The 25868-nt window shown below is 29.4% G+C and overlaps 1 protein-coding gene across 1 annotated transcript in view; it reads left to right on the top strand.

Moving 5' to 3' along the window:
- Nucleotides 1-4411: 4411 nt before the first annotated feature.
- LOC107440992 (voltage-dependent calcium channel gamma-1 subunit) overlaps nucleotides 4412-25868 on the top strand; it is a 163993-nt gene continuing 142536 nt past the window's right edge. The window contains exon 1 of the mRNA XM_016054224.4: nucleotides 4412-4509. The gene's annotated coding sequence lies outside the window, so the exon portion shown is untranslated. The remainder of the gene's footprint in view (nucleotides 4510-25868) is intronic.

The raw sequence follows: 25868 nt of genomic DNA on the forward strand, positions 1-25868 counted from the left end.
TATTACTGGTCGTAAACCCAAATATTGGGTCGGCTGTTCAACGACGGTTATATGAGAAAAAAAAAGTAATTTGTCTTGTTTTTCAGGGTTCTATCGTTTAAAAGTCACCGCAAACACAACATTTATTTAAAAATACGCTGGAAGTTTTCTATTTTTTTGTTCCGGTTTCAGAAAACTAAAACTAATTGTTTATACTAAGAGCCTATTTTAAATTTGCATTAGCTCATCTTTTTTTTTCCTTTGTTGTAACTCGTTGGTAATTTCTTTCGCATCTCCTTGTTTTTCTCTTTCATTTTGTATTTCGATATTGAAGAAGATAGTACCAGAATGATCGTATATATGTTTAAAGCAGAGCCGGATTATACCTTTCGTAGGCCCTAGGCATAGCCGTTTTTGGGCCCTCCCCTCCTTCCCCCACTCCTCCCCTCTTTTCAAAATATATGCTAAAATTTTCCTGCATATTTTTTTTTTACATTTTTATTAATATGGATTTTAATTAACGAATTTGTTTATTGAACTTTATCTGCAATACCGACATACTGCCGATATTGTAGTTGATATCGATAATACCATTATGATTAGTTCGATCGATAACTATGTAAACACTTTACGTCAACAATACAACAACAAACCAGCAAAGAAAACAGTGAAATTGATAGTGAGATTAATTACAAGAAATATTTATACAGTAGAGAACCAATTATCTGGGATGCTCGGAACCATCGCTATCTCGGATGTCTGAATTTCCCAGTTTTCTGGATCGAACAAAAAGTGTCATTAATCGATGTTTTATCGAACCCGAATTACAAGGAAATTACACAAAAATTTGTCAGAATCTGAGATTAAACTAAAAGCGCAAAATTTGGTGAAAATTTACTCATCCGATTTAGAGAAAAACTTTGTAGATGAAATTTTACTATTTTCAAATTTATATGAACATAAATCTGCACAAGAAATGTTGAAGGCTCAAATTAAAGATAAACTTGTGAATACTTTTTCTAACGTTCACATTGCATTAAGAATATATTTGTCGATTCTTGGATCAAATACAGAAGGAGAAAGATCTTTCTCCAGATTAAAATTGATAAAAAATTATTTGCGTTCAACAATGAATCAAGATCGTTTGGCATCGCTCGCACTTATGTCTATTGAATACGACATTTTGCGTAGTTTGGAATTCGACAGCATAATACAAGATTTCGTTGAATCCAAAAATCGCAAAAAAGTAATATATTAGATCATAAGATTCTGCAAAATAATTTATTACCGAAAAATATTATATTTTTATTTGTATCTTCATAATTTTGTGCAAAATACACTTGTTGTTTTTAAAGCTAAATTATTTTTATCAAAATTTTTTTTCTCCCAAGTGTTTCGTAGGCCCTAGGCACGTGCCTAGTGTGCCTATAGGTTAATCCGGCCCTGGTTTAAAGCGACATTTTTTTTTCCGCACTGCCTTTCTTCTAGACTGATCTTTACTTATTTAGGCATCTCAATTAACTTACAAAAAGTGTATGCGTACAATTATTGTTGCAGATTAAGTTAAGAGACAAAGTGTTATGTAAACGACTTATTTCATTCAAAATTTCAAACATATATAAAGTTTCAGCTAATTCGGCATTAGAGATGCATCAGGTCAATGTTAATATCACACTTTTTGTGTTTTGCCTTATATCAATAACTTTTTAAATGAAACGGAAGCATTTTGAACTTAAATTTCAAATTCGTTCATCCAAAGATAGTTTCATGAAAAAAAACATAATTTTAATAATCAATTATTATTTAGTAATTATAGAACAAATATGCAATTGTACGATATACTACCCAGAAAGCATGTATAACCTTACGGCAACCTTGTGGTCGGAATTTTGCTTTTTATTGTCACCAAAATGTTTATACTAAAAACCTTTTTTCAATGAAGCAAAAATATTGCAATTTCAAACCTTTCATCCTAAAAGGATTAAAAATTATTTTTTAAAGTTTTTTTTAAAAAGTGATGTCACTTAGGTAAAATGGTCACTTTGGCCAATAATGACGTTTTCGATGACGTCACACTTTAGCGATAGGATCAAATTGCATTGTCCATTAAAATTTCATGACAAGGTCGATTTTAGCTGAGCATACAAGACTTAGCGAAAAAAAACCTCATAATGACCTAGATTTAAGATTATTTTCACATTGAGGCCAGCTTTATTCAAGTATTTTTTCATGCTTGAAAACCCTAACACAACCTCGATTTTCAGGTTTTTATATAGAAGGTTGTTTCTCCAAAGGTTTTGGATTAGGGTAATGTGCGTAGAATAGAGCAGATGGTCACAGATCTCATTTAGAAGGTTTACACGTAAACCGCATTAAAAACCTTTTTAGGTTTACATTAAGAGGTTTTTGCTCAGTGGAAATAAACCTTATTTTGCTATCTGGGCTATTCTTTACATCAATTCAAACTATATAGTTTTAAATGACGAATTGCGAAATTTGGACGAAATCGATCGGATAAATCTTGAGAAACAAAAATTTTAAAATTTGACTTATTGAAAATTTATAAATCAGAAACTATTCGATCGATTGTCTATGAATTTGAGAATCTTACTTGTACCTTCTTCAATTAAGGTCTTTAATTTTGATCCAAGAGAGGACGGGGCTGGCACCCAGAGCCTGACTAAGGCAGGGGCATACGGGGCAGTTGCCCCGGGCTCCCACATCAGAGGGGGTCCCAAATCAAATAGAAAGTTTATTTTACGTTTTCTTCTTTCATGAACTTTTTTTTAAACACAATATCATTACAGTGTAAAATCCGTTAGTATTATGTTAGCTTCTTCATTAATCTATGGATGGTGCTTTCAATATAAATGTAAACAATAACAATCTCGAGCTCAATACCTGCTCTAATTCCGGTTAGAAAGTTTGCAGCTGCTTACTACAGTTTATTCAGCGAGGCGATATTTTCAACCGGATAATTTTGTTTTCAGAAAAAGAAGTAAATCAGATAATTTCTGAGCTCAAATCTGCCGTGTTTCGTAAGATATCTGGTGAGTTTGAAGTGAAAATTTGTTTTAGATATTTATAGATATATTGTTAAAAAAGGTGAAATGGTTGCTAGATTTCGAATAACTCGCTTTTTTGGCAGTCCTGATTTGGCCTCTTTCAATTTGTTTATTACTGTTTGTTCTTGTCGTTAGCGTTGCACCTTTAGCATCGTAACACAGGTATTGTTAGCATTGTAAACACAAGTAATTAGCAATCAAATACCACGTTTGCAAGAATCTCAAAATACAATGATCACGTTGTGAACCAAACGGCTTTAAAATACACCGAAAACAGTAACCCGGGAGTATAGGCGGTATGGAGCTTTCGGAGTTCCCTAGTGTAGAAAACCCCATCCATAGTTATGAACACAAAAAATCTGTATTTCGTAAATCCATGCCTTTATAGGGAGGCATTCAGTTAAATTTTCGCAATTATGATGGACAAATTTCGCCAATCAAAAACCTGTATTTTTAAATATCGCAAAAATACGGGTTTCTGATTGGCTTAATTGAGCCATGGCAATAGCGAAAATTTAGCTGAATTCCGCTCTAATGTCAACAAGGATATGAACTTTTCGCAGCTAGATGACATTCGCCTTGATGGACATAGAATTGTCAGAAAATCAATAAAATGGATAGAACGTTATTTCGTCTCACCATCGGAGACTTCATAGCTATTTTAGGTTCTAGTCTATTTTCTTGTTATATATGTATAATGAGGTGAAAAATTTAAATATCTCCATAAACTTCGGTTTTTCATTACTGAAGTAGTGAAGTAGAGGGGCCCCCAAAGAAGTTTTTGTCCCGGACCCCAATTAGGCTGAGTCGGGCCCTGCTGGCACGTAAACAATTTCATAACTTCTAACTTCCGAGCCTTATTTTCAAGTAGAGATTGAGGCAACGTAGCTGCTGAGGATTTGCTTAGTTGTCGAATCTTGAATCGAATGCAAGATACTTCGAGCTCATTACCGAAGAGCAATAAGATTCGAACAAAGTTACAGTTAACGCTCCTTTATTTACTTGTTTATTTATTAATTCATTTTTGACTTTCAGAGTTATATTGAGTATGCTTGTTAAGAATTCTAAAATAGCATAACTTCATGAATAATATAAAACTCTAATTTATTTTTTATGGTCAAAAATTATTTTTCGAAACAATGGAATTCAAATTTACAGCCTGTTAATTAAAGAAACAATTAAGAGAACATTTTATTATGAGCTTCCTTAAGTGAAACTTGATGAAGTTGTCAGCGTAAAATGTATATCTACAGTCATTGGCCATAGGTGTCCGAACGATAAATAGAAAAATCAATCGTAAGCGCGAAAGGGTGCGAAAATGTTGGCAATGAACTGGCGATCGCCGCTTCGTCGCCAAGGCGTCTGCTTCGTTCGAAAAGTGCAACAGATGCCACTCTCCCTCTCTAAATCGGTGTCTCTTCAGGGATTCGTGGAGGCAGGCCTTTGAACCTTCTCCTTCAGATAGGTAAGAAGATCTGTTTTCATCTGTCATGTTTAGAATATCACATTCGCCTAGTCGAAAAAAATAGTTCTTCCGTAAAATAGAATTCCTTAACACAAACTTCACAGAATGCGACTTCAGTAGATAGAATTTCTCTTCACTTCGAGATGTAGAATGGAATCGTTTAGTAATTTAATTTTTTATCGTCTGCATATATCATTGTTCCGCGCGGGACAAACAGAGCTGATATGAATGATTAAACGACTTTTTTTTTCTTCTTTTTCCCTTTGTTCGATCAATATTTCGGTTCCATTTATGAATTCTTTTATTAATAGGAAATTATCGTTTGAAAGTTTTATTAAGCAATAGTTACAACTGAAAAATATGAATTGCCTCGATATATATTTTACACTTCATTAAATTATGCTAATATAAATATTTTGGCTAAGAATGTAAAGAATAAATAGTTCTTGTTCTTTTAAGAAGTTGGTGTATTTTTTATAAATTAGGAAACCAGGGGTCTGTTTAGAAGAAATTTGAGTCCGTTAACGGACTCTTCACAAAATATCTTTCCATAAAAACGGACCCTTTACAAAATAATTTATCTTTTAATCGGACCTTTCACAAGTTTGTTTATCTTCATTATTGTTTTGTTAATCGAACAAACACTTCCCGGGAGGAAAAAAAAAAAAAAGACGGTTCGAAACGAACTAAGTTTTCCAAGTTTCCTTAAGTTTAAATTCCAAATGTAGTATTCTAAGAAAATATTTCTGCTTTTGAAAACATCGTGTGCACATTCTTATGATATTAAATGATAATTTCGTTTTTTTTTTGTAAATAAATATTTGATCAATTTATATTTATTCATAAAATTAATTAATAGAATATTATGTAAATAAAAATTAATTTCTGGTAATTTTTTAAATAAATTTTATAAATTTTAGAATTGTTTAAGTTTACTTAATGCGTAACACATTAAAAGTGATACATAACTAAGTTGTGTTATTTAAAATATGCCAATTGAAATTTTTAAAAATGTGAGTGATTTTGTTTCCATTATTCGTCCGAAATGAATATTTTGCTTTGAGCAGTATAGGCTGAATACCAAATAATTGTATGTTGCATCGCTATTTTAGTAGCAGCAATTGTTGAGCATAATCTTGTATCTATTTACAATTTAAGAACTTCTTGAAAAGGTTTTTAGCAATTTTTGCAATAACAGGACCCTATTTGCACAAATTCATAAAAGCAGGACCCTGATGGGAAGAATGTGACTTAACGCTTAGTTTATATTCACAAATTATGAGTAATTTTTTCACAATTTTACAAAATCTGGACCTTTCACAAAATGTCTGGACATACCCCTGGAAACGACACATGCATGATAATAACATTGATAGTGTTTTATAGAATGTATTAACGAAAAATGTGGCATAAACGGGGAATGGAATTTCTATTAAGTTGTATTTCAAATTCTAGTTACATGTTTAATTAGTTTTTCTATTCACAGAACAAAGTATCAAACATAATAACTTATTCATAAAAAATCCGCATGATTTCTTGCCTCGAATTTTAGTGAGCTATGTGCGAAACATTTTATGTTTTCTAGAATGCTTTGCTGAGAATATTAATATTTTTATTATATTAATATTAATTAATATAATAATATTAATATTTTATTATATTAATATTTTAATATTTTTTCTGAAAATTATTTGTGACATAACACGGAACTTGAACAAAAGCATATTCTATACGAATAATTGCTACATAGTTTGGCGTTAAAGATTCCCTAATTTGGCATCATTCTATTTTTCAAGTGTACCAAAACTATTAAGTACTTTCTGAAGTACATTTGCGTTGTTAAGGTCAGTATGATAATCGATCTGGTTTACAGAATCTTATGATAGAAATGAAATTTATGTTAAGTGAATTTTTACTACTTTTCAATTAAGCTATTGAATATAAGACGCCTTAATCGGAATATATTTCAAATGAAAAAATTTTTTAAAAGTCGTTTTGAATTTGGACATGATTAATTTTTTTTAATACGCGAAGTATAATAGCAGAAACACAAATTTAAAATAATGAATTTGAATCATTGCGCAATTATAGCGAACTATAAAAATACTACATGCTAACAGAAAGGTTACATTTAAACCAGGACTGTTGAGTCAAAATCGAAGAAAATTTTGTGTGAGTCTTAAGTCGGAAAAATTTGCTTCTTAAAAGTTAGGTTACAGTTAGAAAAAAAAATCTTATAAAAATTATATAGAAAAACAATTATTAATCAGCATGTTTTCAAAATACCACTCAAAGGAATATTGAGACAGTTATTTATATTATAAGTTCTACAATTTAAAAAGCACCTGGATTCCAAAAACAAATTTACTTATTTAGCCAAGTTGAAAAGTTAATTGAAAAGATATGCAAATGAATCCTATGTATCATATTCAAGAATATTCTTTAAAATATCTTCTTGTCCGGAGTTGTTTATAAATGAGCGATTGTGCGTGTAGATATCGAGTTCTCTTCTTACAATGGCTTTGTACAATTTTAATGTTTCTATATTCTAACTAATCTCTTTGTAGTATTTATTTTTCTTTTGCTATTTCCTGTTGTGTAATACAAAATACATTAAAATATATTTTAATTTTAAATAAAACACTTTTAGCTCTTACAGTGCCGAAAAAAATATATAATTTGAAATTAATGTTTATTTAGTACTATAGAGCATTAGTATTTTCTGAGAATTCGATAAAATTTTTTAAGGGAGTAATAGTCGGATTCGGACATAACTACCCATTCTGCAGATCTGGATTGAACTCGCTAATTTCGAACATTTTATCGTAATATCTTAAAACAGAGATCTCGACGCCTTTATTTTTTAATATTGATTCCGAGTTTAGTTTCAAAATGTGGTTTGTAGATACGGTATAAAGAATATCAATTTAAAATAATGACAAGAAAAAATTTAAAAACAAATTCACGAATTTAAAAAAAGGCTTACAAAGACATGGCTGTGAAAAAACTATCAACCAAACTGTTAAACCAGCAACTGTTTACACCAAAGTGCTGTGTTACATATATATATATATATATTTATATATGTAACACAATAAAGACAAAAAAAGATACAAAAGAGAGATTAACGAAGAAAATCTATATATATATTTCTCTTACACGGTGACAAAAAAAGCCTCATTACAACTCCTCGAATGGCAACGCTAGAAAATCGACCCATAATTGCCGCTAAGAATGTCACATGTCAAATCTAGCTGAGGTGGCTCAACATAGAGCTCTTTTAAAAAACGGAAACTAAAATAACCAGAGAGTGCTTCCGAAATTCACCCTATCAGCTGCGGCAATCTCATACGATTAAGCTAGGCAGAAGTGAGTAGTCTTTGTCGATAGATCTCTATTTTAGTATTTCATCGAAAGCGCTTTTTTTCACGAATTAATATATTACGAATTTATTTGACGATTTTTGATTTATATCACGAATTTATTTGTTTTATTATTGTTATTAGTTATTCATTGGAAAATGAGTCTCAGTCGTGCTGTTACGCTTTAAGATTTTATACTATAGCACATTTCTAATAGGTTTACCGAATTACATGTCATTTATTTGAATTCAAATTTATCTTAATGACTTAGTATTTACTAAAAAGATGTAATTTAAAAAAAAAGTTGTTATATATATTTGAATGATTGTTTTGAATTCTTAGAATTTTGTGCATTTGCAATGTACCTAAGTTAGTAGCGAGCGAAGCAAACCATATAAGATTGCGTAGCAATTTTCGGGGGTTGGCGAGCGTTAGCGAGCAGAGGGCGCAGCCCACTAGTTACTAAAAATAAGTGCTATTTAGTGAATATATTTTTCCCACGTTTTTTCCTCACTAGTATGAAACAATAAATAAATTATTAGCTAGATTATTAAACTTTTTTTAGATTAGTAAGCTTCTTTGAAGATTATTTAAAGAAATTATTGCGAAGATTGTTGAGGTATTATTATTATTATTTTGACGAAAGGTAGAAAATCTGATCTAAGTCGTCACTTCTTTGGGGTCAAAATTAAATTTTTTCCCGAAAAGAAAAAATTCTTAACATTCGTAGAGTCGTTGGTACCATGTAGATGGATCAATGTCACCCAAACAGCATAAGAAAGAAGAGAGATTTATTACACCCATGCCCGAAGTGGGATATGAACCCGGGATCTCTCTGGTACGAGGGCAACTCTTTAGCCACTGTATATACAAGTCGGCTTTATCGTCACTTTATTTTCGATCGTCTAGTCTTTATTCTGGGTAATAATCAACCACAATGCACTACGAGGATGTTCCGTAAATGTGAAAACATTTTAGTTCTCTATTTGAGACTTCGCGTTTCGTCACAAATCACGTGATTTCGTGACGTAATATTTTTTCAAAATTAACGAAATGCAGCTCAAGAAATGCTGAATCGTCAAATGTGAGAGTTTTTATTTCTGAGAGTGTATTACAAGTCTTGTTAATATTTTTTTTCAATATTGTAATATTCAAAATCTTTCTTCTAGATTTCAAAATCTTTCTTCTTTCTCCTAGTTTTGGAAAAGGGCTTTTCAAAACTTTATTCTCAGAAACTATTTAACCTTAATCTTAATGTCACTTTCTACTTTTTTCTAGTAAGCCCTTTAATTCTAACCCCAGGCAAAAGTTGTTTCATCCAGTCTTTAGATGTGTACTACTGTACAATGTTATTGATAAAAAAAATTACAGACAGGAAATATTAATAAAAATTTGAAACGATGTGAACATTCCGCCATAATGCGTGAAAAGATAATATTTTAAAACCGTTAACTCATTGCTCTCAACGCATTCTTATAGGTCCGTAATTCAATGCATTCCGGAGAAAGGTAAACTTGAAATAATTTCGAACCGTTTAAGGTTAAAAATTAACTTTTCGCGTTTATCCTACATCGAAAAAAATATTTAACGTCTTTTACTGTTAACAAACATTACTTAAGAAAGTAAAAAAACAAGTCATGCAGCTGCAGTTCAGACTTAAGCTGCAGCTGCAGACTCAAATGAATAGGTTCGAATTAATTTTCATAGAACACTAAATATATAGAACAAACAATAGGTTAATAAAAAAAGAAGAATAATTTAATTGAATAATTTTTAATTCTGATCTAACTATGAGTTTCCCCCCCCCCTGAAAAAAAATTGGGTAGGAAAAAGGGGGGTTGCATGGAGAGCAAAGCGTGCAGGGGACATAACTACCCAATTTTAAGAAAAATTGAGAGATAAAGTCTTTAATTAAAAAAATAACATTTGTGTAAATAAATTATTAACTAGGAAAAATTATTATAAATAAATTATGTTATTTTCTTTAAATGTAACGTGATAGCTAATAAAAAAAATATTCAGTTAGCTGAGTTGAAAATGCAATGCTACTCTTTAATAGAAGCTTTAAAAAACTTTTTTTAAAAATCGAACGATAACAATTTTTTTATGTCTGTTTTTTTATTTTCATTCTTATAAAACATTAAATTATTAAACAAAATACTGAATAAATCAGCTTAAGTCATGAATATTAACTTAGATATGAATTATCACGTGTTCATTTTTTACTAGACGTAACGAATTTTTAGCTTTTTCCTTAATAAAAGTGCTTTTTATTTTAGCTATATGTAAACCTTGTTGTGCGAGTTTTAATAAGTTTTCGTTATTCAACATCGCATAAAGTGTAATAGTCGAAATCACAGCTGGCTCTGTTGCTATGGTTACTGAAATATTACCTCCCTTTACAATTACATCTCGTAAAATATGCCGTCGTAGTTGAAAATTATCGCCCAGCGCCAGCTAATTTCTTTAGATTAAATTTCCAGACCTGCAGTTTTTTTTTCATTCTTTAATGGTAATACGAAAATATTTTGAGTTTATATTTTAAATCTTTAAAGAAGTTACTGTGGCGTTTATTTTTATGCATTTTTTCTTGACGAGTAAAAAAATGGGAAGCATAAATGTTAATAACATGATTAGAAACATCGCTGTTTTGTAAGCAAAAAGAAGAAGAATTTTTTTTTTCATCAAGCTTTATTACGGTAAAATATTACGATGCAGTGTGAATCATGCGAAATATATTTGGAATTTATTTATGCTTAGTTTATTGCTCACTGTTTGAACGTTAAAAAAGATAGCATTATAGAAATTTTTGTTTGATTGAAAACATGCACACACTATATTTTTTGATTGAAGTCGATAATAAAAATAGTATATTCATTTAGTAAGAATCGATTAAAAAGTCGTATTGTTTAACCTTTGTTTCTCAAGAACTGTTCGGCCTATTTCGTTCAATTTTTGTGTTTTGTCTTTTAAAATTACATAGCTTAAACCGTACAATTCAAAAATTTGCGGCCATTTTAAATAAAGTTTTTAAAAAAAAATAATAAATAACTAATAAAAATTATTCTTAACAAAAATGAAATTTTGGATTTACGAATTTTACAGTTGTGTGATTTTCTGATTCGGTTAAAAACTTCTAACGATACAGTGAAATACAGGAAAAAGGAATCGAACAAATTAAGGCCACTGCTCTCCTGACCGAGCTATTGTGACCATATTTTACTGATTTGCGGTTATCGCTATATCTTTTGATGTTAAAAAATCGAAGTCCCTCTAAAAAAGGGAATGTTTATTCCGAGAAAATATGTTTTTGTGTCTGATTTAGTAACTTAATTAATAGTTAGCATTACTTAATTAGCATATTTGCGGTAATCCTTTTGAACCATAGAGATTGTAAAAATTCGATTATGAGAACAAAAGTTATTCTGGGTGTTGTCTTTTTTTTGCGAATTATATACGTTTACATTTCTCACAATTACATACAAAAGAATGCTTTGTTTACTAATCTCTAACAGTTAAAAAAATCTAAAACTTACAAAAAAACAAACAAAAAAAAAACACGTTAAGTGATTTGAAACTAAAACAAAATGGCGATTGAAAAAAATGGCGACATTCTGATTGAAAAATTGTTAATTTGAAAAATGTTACTTTTAATAATGTTAATTTAATAGTTAGCATTACTTAATTAGCATATTTGCGGTAATCCTTTTGAACCATGGAGATTGGTATTTAGTTAGTAAAAATTCGATTATGAGAACAAAAGTTATTCTGGGCGTTGTCCTTTTTTTTTTGCGAATTATATATAGGGTGACCAGATTTTTTCGGGCAATTCCGGGGACACTCATCTCTACCCCCCCCCCCCCAAATTTTATCGACAGAAAAAATTGAAAATTTTTTCTTATCATTTATCTTAAAAAATATTTATTTTTTTTTCGTTTACATATTTTTTTATAATTTAGTATATAAATTATATCGTTAAAATCGTGATCATAACATTTTTACACAATTTTAAAATCTGTTAACAAAACAATTGTATTGCTTTTAAAATTATATTATTTCTAAACACTGTATTTTTCTAAAGAATGAATCTTCTTTAAAATTTCGGGATTTTTTTCGAGTAATTTAGAAAATATGTCACATGAAAAATCAAATTTAATCAGTACAGATAAAACCGCTTTCACTTTATTTACATCCATTCGCGATTTTTCTTTAGTCCAATAGTTATTTATGCGCGAAAATACCCGTTCTACAGGCGCATTGCTGCTTGGCCAGCACGCTGCAAGCTCAACAATTCTTTTAATATTTGTAAATGGTATATTGTTTTTTTGAAAATAATTGTTTATTTCACGCCATTTGTCTGTTATGTGTACGGATTGGTACCATTTATCGTCTTTTGAATCCAAATAACCTTCAAGATAAGTAAACTCGTCAAATAAATCGTCGGAATTAACATTCAAAATTGCACATTTTGAAGAGAGAGAACTGCCTCGTCGAATTCAGACCGTGAAGGCTTACAATCTAAAAGAAGGCGCTTCAAATCAGACATATCATCGTTGTTATCGTTCCAAGCTTCTAAATATGAAATCGCAGCTTCATAGAATTCTTTCGACGTTTCTAAATAAGAATCTTCAGTAATGATAATCTCAGCAATCAATTTAGTCAATTCAGGTTTTACAACAAGTGGAACAAATTTGGCATTCTTTCGTGCTTTCAATTTAAATATCGAATCCTTGACAACCGCTCCAGATTCAATAACACATTTGTCATCGCTTTCAATTTTCAAGATGCTTTGATTAATAATTGCAGCATGCGAATGCGCAAAAAACAACCATAACTCGGTTGCTTCACTCTCAAAATAATTCTTCAAGATTTTTGGGCACTTTTTTTCAGACAACATAAATTCTTTAAGAGATGAATAAATTTTAAGAATTCTTCCTACAGCAGGAAGTTATGTCAACCACCTAACATGAATGTGTCCTAAAATTTGATGATATTCTTGGTCAGCATACTCACAAAATTCTTTCAGTCTTTCAATTCGGACTGTGTAAATTTTAAAATAACTAGAAAGTTTAGATACCATAACTTCAATATCTGCAGGGAAACAATCAAAAGCAGTTTTAGCGACATTATGTATAATATGCGCATTACACCCAAAACCAAAAATATCTCTTCCTATCTCAGTTTGAAGTTTAGTATGAACATTTTCTGTTCCTCTTCTTAACAATCCTCCAAAATTAGTGTTAGTATTATTCGCAAACAAACCAGCCATTTTATCCTTCAATTGGAACTCGAATAGTGCGTCTAATATTTCTGAAGATAAAATCTTTGCAGTTTCTCCTTTAACTTCGTTTAGTGATACAAGTTTATTATTAATTGGATCTTTAGCACAGTGCCACTGAAAATACCGCACTAAAATAGGAAGAAATTTTACATGATTGTGATTGGAAGTATCGTAAGATAGCGTTACAAATTGAACAGACTGTAAATCTTTCTTCAATTGAAGAAATGCCCACGGAGAAAAAACATTGACAGAAATAGCTTCGCATTTTGTTCGGGCACAAGAAAATTTCTTGTCTACAAATTTCTTCTGTAAATTTGAAGTACAGTCCATGCTGCGAAACGATTGGTTGTGACGTGTGAAATGCAAGCGTTCCTTCATATGTTGCTAAGTCAAACTCTACTTTGGATGGTTCCAGCTTACAAAAAAACTGTTTGACGGATTTCGTTTTTGTTTTTGCTGCCAAAGCTTCTTTGTGTTTAATTGTAAGAATGTGATCTGCTATAGCTGTTCGTCCTCCACTTCTAACTGAAAACGTTGCTCCACACATTGTACATTTTACTTTGGAAGAATTATCAGGATTCGGTTCAATAAATGGAAACTCGTTTTTCCAATCATCCAAATAATGGCATTTTCTTTTTTTTTTGTTTCTGTTGCCATATTGACAGTTATTTTAAAGAAATAAAAATATTTTTCTTAATATCTATTACGATAACAAATTATGAGGTTTTCAAGATGTAGAATAATTAGAATTTATAAAAATTAATTAGTCGTAAGTGATAAAAATAACAATTTCATAAAAAATGGTTTTATACTTTATTGGTTAGATATTTATAAAATGTTTACCTGATTATAAAATGTTTTAGTTATTTTTCTAAAATAAAACGGAAATGTAGTAATTGTTGTTGTTTTTAGTGGAAATTAGCTAATATTGGCAGTTTATGTAACCCAAGATATTAATTGTTTTAAAAGCAGCAACTAATATTCATGTTGCGTCTTGTTTTAAACTTCTTTTCTTATATAAACATGTCTGGCGTACAGCCTAGTAAAAATGTAAACATAACTAGACATTAAAGTTATGTGTTCCAAAATTTCTGTAGTATAAGTTATAGTGTGTTCTTAAAAACTAGTTTACATTTAATTTTCAATGCTTACATTAATTTGTATGAAAATTTTTGAGAAAATAAAAATTACATATAACATATTTTTATCAAATATTTTACACAAAATTTTTAAATTTTATAACCGGGGACGCAAACCGACCGGGGACACGAGGTCCTCGCCGGGGACAGTCCCCGGAGATCGGGGACGTCTGGTCACCCTAATTATATACGTTTACTTTTCCCACCGCTGCATACATAAGAATACTTTGTTTACAAATCTCTAACAGTTAAAAAATCTAAAACTTAATAAAAAAACCTTAAATGAATTGGAAATAAAACAAAATGGCGACGTTTTGATTGAAATTGGTTGATTGATTGAAATGGCGACGTTTTGATGTTAATTTTAATAATGTTAATTTTAATAACGTTAATTTATATAATGTTAATTTAATGTTAGTTTTAATTTTTAAAATGTTAATTTTAACTTGATATGTAGGACAGAATAAAACAATTTTACAACGTCTTACGACGGGAAAAAAAGTTGTTTTTTTGGCGAAGGATTGGCTAAGTGTTCAAAATTTTGCCACTTCTGTCACTAATGAAAACAGGCGTTATGAATGCGTTCAGCGTTATCTGTAGATTAAGTTGCAACAGTTATCTACTTTTTAAAGGCATTTTTTCTACTTTTGATTTTGTGTTAATGGTGTAAAATGCAGATCATAGCCAAATTAGCCAATTAGCTATCCAAAATAGGCAGTTAACACAGATTCATATTACAATTAATTACTATGTTGCTGTTTGTTATGTTGCTGTACAGACTTCCAAATCTTGAATCTTGAGCATTTTTTCCAATTGTTGATTAGATCTCTAACAATACATATTAAGGGTGGTTTTTACGGGACACGCTGTATAAAATATTAAATTTCGTGGACTTATTGTGAAATTGTAGTGTATCTACCACTACAAAAATATAATTCCAATTCACTAGTCTACAAGACTAATTAACACGATTCTATGTTGGGGTACCTTTTCATAAATGCAGGTTAACATTGTCGATAACAACTCTTCCCACATTGGTGACCCGGACGTGATGTGAGCATGCCTACTTTGACAGAAACTCTCACCTTGATATGAACACGTGTACTTCGATGGATAGTCCACATTGAACAGTTGACTTGCTACTTGTGACTGCGAGATTATCCATCTCCTCGCGCTGTTGCTACTCAGTCTCGATCGCACAGGTCGGCCTGTATACACTCGCCTAATGCAGCACTCACGATCAGCATTTAAAAGTATGGTGATCTTTAATACAGCTCTCCTGGCTTCTCACAAAACAGCAATGAATCAACTAGTGGTATCCGTTCATCGAATTCTATCACAGATAAAATTCTGTTGGGGGAGTACTGTAGTGTATCTACCACTACAAAAATACAATTCCAATTCACTAGTATATAAGACTAATAAAATCTATACTATGTTGGGATACCTTTTCATAGATGAAGGTTGACATTGTCGATAACAACTTTCTCCGCAAAAATATTATTTGAAACTTTTTTTATCACATTTTTATAAATTATATTCATATCTATTTTATGATATTTATTTCATCAAATCGATTATAATATTTTAAACTTATCAAACATAGCTTTAATGTTTAAGCTAGCTATTTTTTTTTATTTTAAGATTATTTGCAAATAGCAAATGATTGAAGATGATGATTAAATACTTTTTGCATACCTTTTTTTTGGAATAAAAATGAGAAAAGTTATTACTACTCTAGATCTTAAATTTTAAATGAGAATTTTTTTTTTTTTTTTACTCAACATTCATTTTGTCGCAAGTATAATTAGAGTACTCCTCAAGATGTCGAAAAAATAATAATAATAAGTACGAAAACAGCTCTTTTCTTTCTTGCTCCTATTTACTTTTATTACATTTTAATAGAGTCAAGAACAGTTTTTTTTTTTACTTCGTATTTTTTTTTGTAAAATATTTCACTTATTTATTTTACTTTTTTTTTTATTAAAAAAAGAAGATGAAAAAGCTGAAAAAATAGCAAAAAGCGCTTTCCAAGATTTGAAAAGTAATATCCGTACGTTTCTCAAAAAAAAAAAAAAAAAATGAGAAACGAGACAAGAAAACCTGACAAATTACTTGGTTCGAAAGAAAATTTTGAATAAGCTCCATTTTTTATTTAAAGAGCAGCGTAATATTTTCTATCACATTATTGACTTATGAACAATAAACAAACAAATGTAAAAAAATATTCTCATCTTTTTTTTCCACGAGAAAACGATATTTCAAAACATAAAAGAGAATATTTTAAAATAATATTTTAATCGATAATTTTTTTTTACTTAGTTAATATAAATTTTATTATTGTTAAAATAAAAGTTTTAAATATGTAATTTACTTATTTACTACGGAAATATGCACCACATGATTATAATTTCATAATATATTATGATTAATTCGGACTCGGATAATGTTTTAGAATTCGGATGGTGATTTAGGCAGGGTTTGTTGATTTAAATCAGCTTGATTTAAATCATGATTTAAATCAAATGATTTTTTTTAAAAAAAATCATTGGTTTGAATCAACTATTTCTTTTTAAATATATATATTGATTTTAAAAGTTAAAAATCAGTGTTTTAAATTATTGATACTTCTATTATTTTGTTTTCTTAGTTTTAAAATTTATTTTAAATAAATTGCTGCATTAATTAATTTTAGTTAACGAAATTACTTTCGTTCTTGGTGTTTGTTAAATCCCAACACATTTGAAATTACATTTTTAAAATTGTTTTGATTCTTGAGATTGAAAGTAAACATTTAATGCTGTCTTTTAGACTTGCATAGCTGTAGAAAGTAATTAATAAACATGATTTTTTTCAAAAAATAATGCAAATAATGTTAATTAAAATTCCACCTTTTGAATGAAAAAGCGTGGAATTAAAATCTACATTATATTTTATTGGTGGAAAATGTATATTTCTGAAGCTTGAGGTTACATTGAAAAGAAATTACCCTAATATGCCAAAAGTAGAAAAAGAAAAAAAAATGGCTGATGAATTCAGATATTTTTTTCCTGATATAGTGTCATTCTTCTCTTCAAAGTCTATTTGAAGCAGTAGGGTTATGTTAGCGGTAGGGTTATAATATGTTTATAGTATCTTTGACATTATCTGATTTTCTATAAAGAAATTTCGTGAAAAAAAATTCCAATGAGTACATAGAATTTAAAAAAATGTTTTTTAGCTTAACTTATCTATTTTGATATATAGAATTAAAAATAATTATTTTAATATAAAAATATATAGATTAAATATTTATTTATTTTTTGATGAATGTCTACATTTGTAAACACAATCTGTTACATTTATTTTGTCATTTTAAAAATCAAGAAAAAAGGAAAAGAAATCACAATTTTAAATTAAAATTATGGTTTACTAATTGAAACTTTGTTTTAATAGCTAGCGGTACCTTTACGAATTCAACTTTAGGAAAAACGGTAGAATAATTTGATAAAATACTATTTTCTTAAAATTTTATTTTTGTGTCTCGTAAGAAACGATAAATCCATATTTTCACCATATTTGCGTTGATTTTTTGATATGATTTTTAATTTTCACAAATGTCTACATTTTCACAAAATAGGTATACCTCTCAGAAAAACCTAGACAGACCCCTGAAGTATTCTTTAAATTTTCTATTTCATCTAGTCTTTAAATTTCAATTATGCATTTATTTCAGAGTGGTTGCTATGCATTCAAAGCTATGTATTATAATGAAAAATTAGTTTAGTAAGTTAGTGCTTCTAGAATATTGTCATAATATAGTTTTAATATTAACTTAATTTTGATTAAACATTTACAAAGTTTTTTTTAAATCATAAATGAAAGTTCTTACAGTGTATTTGAATAAAAATCACAACAAATCTGATTTAAATCAAAAAAATCCGATTTAAATATAAAAAAAATCAAGAAAATCACGAATCCTGGATTTAGGTGATTCGGTTTTCATGTATTTATTGAAGAGTTAGTGAGAATTTAAGAATACATAATTTGTTTCTGTCCTTTTGTAGCTCGCTGAATAATGTGTAGTATTTTTTCCTTTTAATGTAACAAAAAGAATAAAGAAAATGGAATATGCTTTTTGCTTTAATGGTCAGATTTTTACGCATCAATATGCAATCTTAATTGTTCGAATTTTCGAATGGAATAAATTTTATAATTAATTAGCTCAGACGATGTTATAGATTACAGAATCAGGAACGAAAACTCGCTTTCTCTGAATAAATATATCATTTTTTTTCCGAATTCAGTTGAATAACCATCAAACTATAGAGGGTAAAGGTAAACTGGGAAATATGATAGGGGAGAGTGGGGTCAGTTGTAACATTTTTTACTTAACTATTTTTAACTAACAAAAAATCCAATATATTATTAGTATTAATTGACGGACGAGTTAAGTAGACTATCCTCTACCAGAAAAAAAATAAATACCTAATTTTAAATGTTATTATATTAGTTATTAACAATTTTTGACAGTCGTGCACTTGTTACAATTGTCCCCACTTACGGGGTCAATTGTAACAGTTCATAAATTCAACTAAAACATAGTTAATTATGCATATTATCATAGTTGTGATATATTTTTTTATTGATCAAAATAGTAGTGATATTTTAGGAGTAAAAATGATAATGAGCAGAGACCTAAAGGGTTAAAAATTTTAATTTATGCTGTGAAAGGTGACAAATAAAATAATGCACATGCAGCATAATATAAATGATATAGGAAACTATTAAAGAGTAAAGTAATGGTTTGTAAACATAAGATTATTTATTTTCAGCTGTTACAATCGTTCCTTTACTTATTGTTACAATCGTCCCCAAGACGCCATTTCAGCTTCATTTGTTAAAAACAATGCTAGTTAATTAACAAAACTAATATTTTTTTTTGAAATGTTAATTAAGGTTTCCACTTACATATTCGGTTTATAATTTTTATTTGTTTAAACAAAATTACTTTGTTACAATATAATATTCTAATACCAAAAAAAAAAAATACTTTCGTAGCGTGAAAATATCTTTTGTGATGTAACTCTTTCAAAAGTACATGAAAATGGTTGCCAGCAGGGGTGTACATGTAGATTTATTAAATACACCTTGTGCTCCACCTAGGAACCAAATCTAGAACCCGACACTCGAAATTTTTGCTCTGTTACAATCATACCCTGTTTCAATTGACCCCACTCTCCCCTACTATTAATTTAATCGGAGGAGCAGCGAAAAAATTAAAGCTCATAAAGTTTAATTTCAATTTTTGCATTCTAATGATTTGTTATTGTTTGTTTAATAATGTGCGAAGAAATTTTGTGCTGTAAGTTTTGAAATCTTTTAGATATCTACGAAACATGCAATTTCATGTTACAAACTTCAAAATTTGCGAATGGGGCTAAGAGTTTTTGAGAAATGAAATTTAAAAAATATAAATACTTTGAAACTTTATTATTCTGAAACAATTCGTTTAATTCAGCTCAAATTTTAATTTTTTTAAAATTTAAAACTGCAGATTTTGAAATAATGTAGAAAAAAAATTAGGATAATGTTTTAAATTGGCTTTATTCATTATTAAAAGAATTGAAAAATATTCTTAAAAGGCTACACTCTGCATGGAGTTGTATTTGAAAAAAATAAATCTTATAATTGTGAACAATTATTTTTGGATATGTTTAAATAGACTTTGATTTGTTTAATAAGTGTGTGAAATACGTGTAAGCTTGGCCAGGACTTTCAATTGACTTTCAGTTTTCTGATTAAACTACCACACCATAATTTGAAAGTTAAGAAACCGAATTCGACGGAAAAAAGGTATGTATATTCAAAGAAAGTAAGTTTTTGCGTTTGATTTCATATGTTTGAGTATCGTCTTCTCTAATTATCATATTTAAGATCTCTTCAAACCATTAAGAATGTATATTAGTATGTGATAACCTGACCGTTAGATCAATAGTTATTTAAGCTATCCTTTTTTATTTTGATTATTGTGGAATGACCGAAAAAAATGACTACCCTGAGTAACTTTTGATCTAATGATCGGAATTACACGTTCTACTCAATCTTAAAGGCTCAAAGGGGTTAACCTCAATCATGCTAATTAATAAATACAGACGATATTTTAAGTTACGAAATCATACAGAAAACGTATTTTTTTTGAATAAGCATAAACTTTTTCTGATCCCCAAAATATTGAGGGTAGCCACAAACTGGAAAATATAGTTTCAATAATTTGGTCAGGAGAGCGCTAAAAAGTTTGGACTAATGTTAACTTAACATGTAGCGCATTTCACTATATCTCGAGGACTTTTTAAGCGAATTGAAATTTTTTTTTATACACAATTATGAAATGCGTTTATGTAAAGGTAATTCTATGCAAAAAATAACTTTTAGTAAATATTTAGTATTTTTTGTTATTTTATTCAATGATGGTCGAAAAAAAGTTAATTGCAAGGTATACAATTTTTTGCATCAAATAATGTTCACGCTTTCTACTAAAAAAAAGTCATGGCTTGAAAAAACCTTTTTCACACCCCTTATAAAAACTAAAAAAAAAGTAATTACAAAAATGAAAAAAATATATAATCACTTTTTCGAACAAATTAGGTAAAAGATAAGCGCGAGGGAGTTAATAAATCTTTTAAATGCTGTTATTTTGACCCCATTGAAAGATTACTTAGAAAAACTGAACCCCCATAGACCTATTCCCTGGTAGACCTACATCCAGGTTACATCACAACGGAATGTTTTCGTGTAGAAAACAATGGCCAATCATTACAAGCAAATCGAATGTTTTGCTCTATTCTTGCTTTCCTCGTAGATTTCTTTCATGGTTAAGATTTATAAAAAATAAATAGTGGATACTAGTTTACAGGATAAAAACGTATCAATTGCTATTTTAATTATGTCTAGTGTTTATGAATTTAAAACCTATTTTGTGTTGTTTAAGTATGTCAAAAGGTGATTTTCTATTTAACGAATTTTCCATATAACGAACTTATTAACTGGATTTAGCGACTTCGTTAAATAGAGGTCTGACTGTAGTTATTTTGACCCCATTGAAAGATTTCTTAGGAAAACTGAACTCCATAGACCTATTCCTTGGTAGACCTACTTAGAATGTTACATCCTTGATGTACATCACAACAGAATGTTTTCGTGTAGAAAACAATGGCCAATCATTACAAACAAATCGAATGTTTTGCTCTACTCTTGCTTCCCTCGTAGATTTCTTTCATGGTTAAGATTTATAAAAAGTAAATAGTGGATACTAGTTTACAAGATAAAAACGTATCAATTGCTATTTTAATTATGTCTAGTGTTTAAGAATTCAAAACCTATTTTGTGTTGTTTAAGTATGTCAAAAGGTGATTTTCTATTTAACGAATTTTCCATATAACGAACTTATTAACTGGATTTAGCGACTTCGTTAAATAGAGGTCTGACTGTAGTTATTTTGACCCCATTGAAAGATTTCTTAGGAAAACTGAACTCCATAGACCTATTCCTTGGTAGACCTACTTAGAATGTTACATCCTTGATGTACATCACAACAGAATGTTTTCGTGTAGAAAACAATGGCCAATCATTACAAACAAATCGAATGTTTTGCTCTACTCTTGCTTCCCTCGTAGATTTCTTTCATGGTTAAGATTTATAAAAAGTAAATAGTGGATACTAGTTTACAAGATAAAAACGTATCAATTGCTATTTTAATTATGTCTAGTGCTTAAGAATTCAAAACCTATTTTGTGTTGTTTAAGTATGTCAAAAGGTGATTTTCTATTTAACGAATTTTCCATATAACGAACTTATTAACTGGATTTAGCGACTTCGTTAAATAGAGGTCTGACTGTAGTTATTTTGACCCCATTGAAAGATTTCTTAGGAAAACTGAACTCCATAGACCTATTCCTTGGTAGACCTACTTAGAATGTTACATCCTTGATGTACATCACAACAGAATGTTTTCGTGTAGAAAACAATGGCCAATCATTACAAACAAATCGAATGTTTTGCTCTACTCTTGCTTCCCTCGTAGATTTCTTTCATGGTTAAGATTTATAAAAAGTAAATAGTGGATACTAGTTTACAAGATAAAAACGTATCAATTGCTATTTTAATTATGTCTAGTGTTTAAGAATTCAAAACCTATTTTGTGTTGTTTAAGTATGTCAAAAGGTGATTTTCTATTTAACGAATTTTCCATATAACGAACTTATTAACTGGATTTAGCGACTTCGTTAAATAGAGGTCTGACTGTAGTTATTTTGACCCCATTGAAAGATTTCTTAGGAAAACTGAACTCCATAGACCTATTCCTTGGTAGACCTACTTAGAATGTTACATCCTTGATGTACATCACAACAGAATGTTTTCGTGTAGAAAACAATGGCCAATCATTACAAACAAATCGAATAAAAAAAATTCGAAAACAAACATCATGAAGTTCTTGTTTTGCATGTTTTCAGTACAAATGTTTGTGGAAGCATACTGCCAATAAGCTGCTAAGCACCTCGACGTTAATATCTTCACCGATTTGACGAGGGAACAAAAAACATTTTTTATATTGTTCTTTTTTTCTTTTGAAAAAAAGAACAAAATGGTTTTTGTAGATCGACTCCAAAGAAATTCTGAAAGTTTAAATACTGCAGTTTGGAGAAAGCACATTTTACACACTTTTCATTCTGAAATATATTTAAAAGTCTAATTTTAATTATTTCTTAACTAACAGGGTGCGTAGAGTTTTTAAAAGCGCTTGAGGATGCTTACTTTTAATTTACGTTTTTTAAAAGTGCTTAATGGTGCTTTTTCATTCAGGATTTGTAAAAAGTGCTTAATTTTCTATCGTTTAAATAGAGATTTTTTCTTCGCCGTACCGATTGTTGTTCTAAATTACAAAAGATGCATGATTTTCACTATTTTCTCTGCAATATTGATCAGAAACTAGTTATTTTATCATGATTATGTAAAGTTTTTGAAAATGTTTCTAAATTTTATTGATTTTATGTTAATAAATTAAGAATTTTAAACGATAGAATTTTTTTTTATTACTGCACAGATCCTAATTAAGATTTCTTTTTGTATGGAAAGTGATTAAAAATATTTTTTTGAGTGCTTAAAAGGTGCTTATTTTTTGTTGAAAAATCTGGCAACACACCCTGAGTAAGTTTTAGTTCTTCAGTTAAAGCAGTAGTGCTCATATTTTTTGGAACGATTCAAAAATTGCATTAAAAAGAAAAAAAAGAAATGTTACTTTTGGCATATAATTCACAAGAAATATTTTTAAGCATTCATTTCTTTTAAATATTATCAACGATAAGGCGTGTTAAGAGTTCAATTGGAAAATTTATCATTCTTTTTTTTGTTTCAGGTCCCACTCGCATGAAATTTTTTGAAGAAAAAAATTTCAAAGTTTGATTAATTATTTTTGAATTAATTTATTTTTACTCAGGAAGAAGTTAAATATATACAACTAGTGGGCTGCGCCCCCTGCTCGCTAACGCTCGCCAACCCCCGAAAATTGCTACGCAATCTTATATGGTTTAACTTAGGTACATTGCAAATGCACAAAATTCTAAGAATTCAAAACAATCATTCAAATCCATATAAAATTTTTTTTTTTTTTTAAATTACATCTTTTTAGTATTCCAATCCACCTATTCTAGTCCACCAATCCCCGCCCCGCCCCCCATTAAAATAAATTTGAGTTCAAATAAATGACATGTAATTCGTTAAACCTATTAGAAATGTGCTATAGTATAATTCGCGATAGAAATCAAAAATCGTCAAATAAATTCGTAATATATAAATTCGTGTAAAAAAGCGCTTTCGACAAAATACTAAAATAGAGATCTATCGACAAAGACTACTCACTTCTGCCTAGCTTAATAGTATGAGATTGCCACAGCTGATGCTCTCAGGTTATTTCAGTTTCCGTTTTTAAAAGCGCTATATGTTGAGCCACCTCAGCTAGTTTTGGCATGTGAAATTCTTAGCGGCAATCCTTGGTCGATTTTCTATTTTTATTCGGGGAGTTGTAATGAGGCTTTTTTTGTCGCCGTGTAAGAGAAATAGAAACGTAAACAAAACGAAGCAAACGTTGCCACCGGCGGAAAAGAAATACAGCCAAAATTTGGGAGCCACGTAAGAGAATTATATTTATTAGATTGTTAGAAAATATTAACTAAATTTTTTAATCAAGCAATTTCTGTAAGCCTTTTGGTGCACGCACTACACGTAGCCTCAAAAATTAAAGCCTCTTAAAATCTTGATGATAGACTTCTGACAGCTAATCAGCTTTCAAATTTTGAACAGGAAATTTGTTTTGAATTTATGAAGTTTGCTAATAATTTTTGTTTCGATTTTCCTGAAAAACACGATGGGCATTCCTTTGATAGAAACCTATCTTCCAAAATAGAGAAAAACCAGATAAAATTGAAAAAAAAAAACTGGATAAACGGAATGAAATTCAAAATAACAATAGAGAAAATGTTTAAAATTTATAAAAGTTTATTTTACTCTGTATTAAAACTGATTATAACATAAATTACGATTAAATGTATGATATATATGTATCAATATAAAAAACATTGTTAATATGTATAGTCCTTAAGAAAATTCGCAATTCTCTAGTTATTAGTACAAAATCTAAAACAATAACACCAATAAGCAAAATAAATAAAGGAAAATACAAAAAAAAACACAATAAAAAAGACATTACCCTGAAAGATTTTTTGCTTTAATGGGCTCCAGCTATTAATTAAGTTACAGAATCAGACACAAAAATGTAATTTCTCTAAATAAGCATTAATTTTTGTTTACAGATTTTGATTCTTACCATCAAAATTAAGAAGGTTTGGTGCAGTTAGGAAAATACGGTACCTACAATTTAGTTAGCAGAGCGCTGGGAAGTTAGGGCACTTTTTTTGCTTTTGTGTATTTTTTCACATCTTGGGAAGTTTTTCAGCGAAAAATGTTTACGTGCAATTATTTTTAAAAGTCATTAATAAAATTTTATCAGTTTATTTAATAATGGTCGAAACAATTTGTTGAATTGTTAAGATATACTAATTTTATCACCATCATTTTAAACTATGTAATTTTAAAGATCTGAATACAAAATTTGGACAAAATTGGTTAAAAGTCTCTGAGCCTTAAAATTAAAAAAAAAAACCCTATTTTCTAAACTTTCATGTCCCAAAAGATACAGGTTACATATTCGGTTAATAATTTTTATTTGTTTAAACAAAATTACTATGTTACAATATAATATTCTAATACTAAAAAAAGTACTTACGTAGCGTGAAAATATCTTTTGTGATGTAACTCTTTCAAAAGTACATAAAAATGGTTGCCAGCAAGGTTGTACATGTAGATTTATTAAATACACCTTGTGCGCCACCTAGGTACCAAATCTAGAACCCGACACTCGAAATTTTTGCTCTGTTACAATCATGCCCTGTTACAATTGACCCCACTCTCCCCTACTTTTCACTTTGTTCTATTTAACGTTTTCACAAATCATTCAAACACAATGCATTTCGGCGTACCGTC

This window comes from Parasteatoda tepidariorum, chromosome 8 (assembly GCF_982258835.1).
Source record: "Parasteatoda tepidariorum strain Cologne lab strain chromosome 8, Ptep-v5.0, whole genome shotgun sequence".
Taxonomy (NCBI): domain Eukaryota; kingdom Metazoa; phylum Arthropoda; class Arachnida; order Araneae; family Theridiidae; genus Parasteatoda; species Parasteatoda tepidariorum.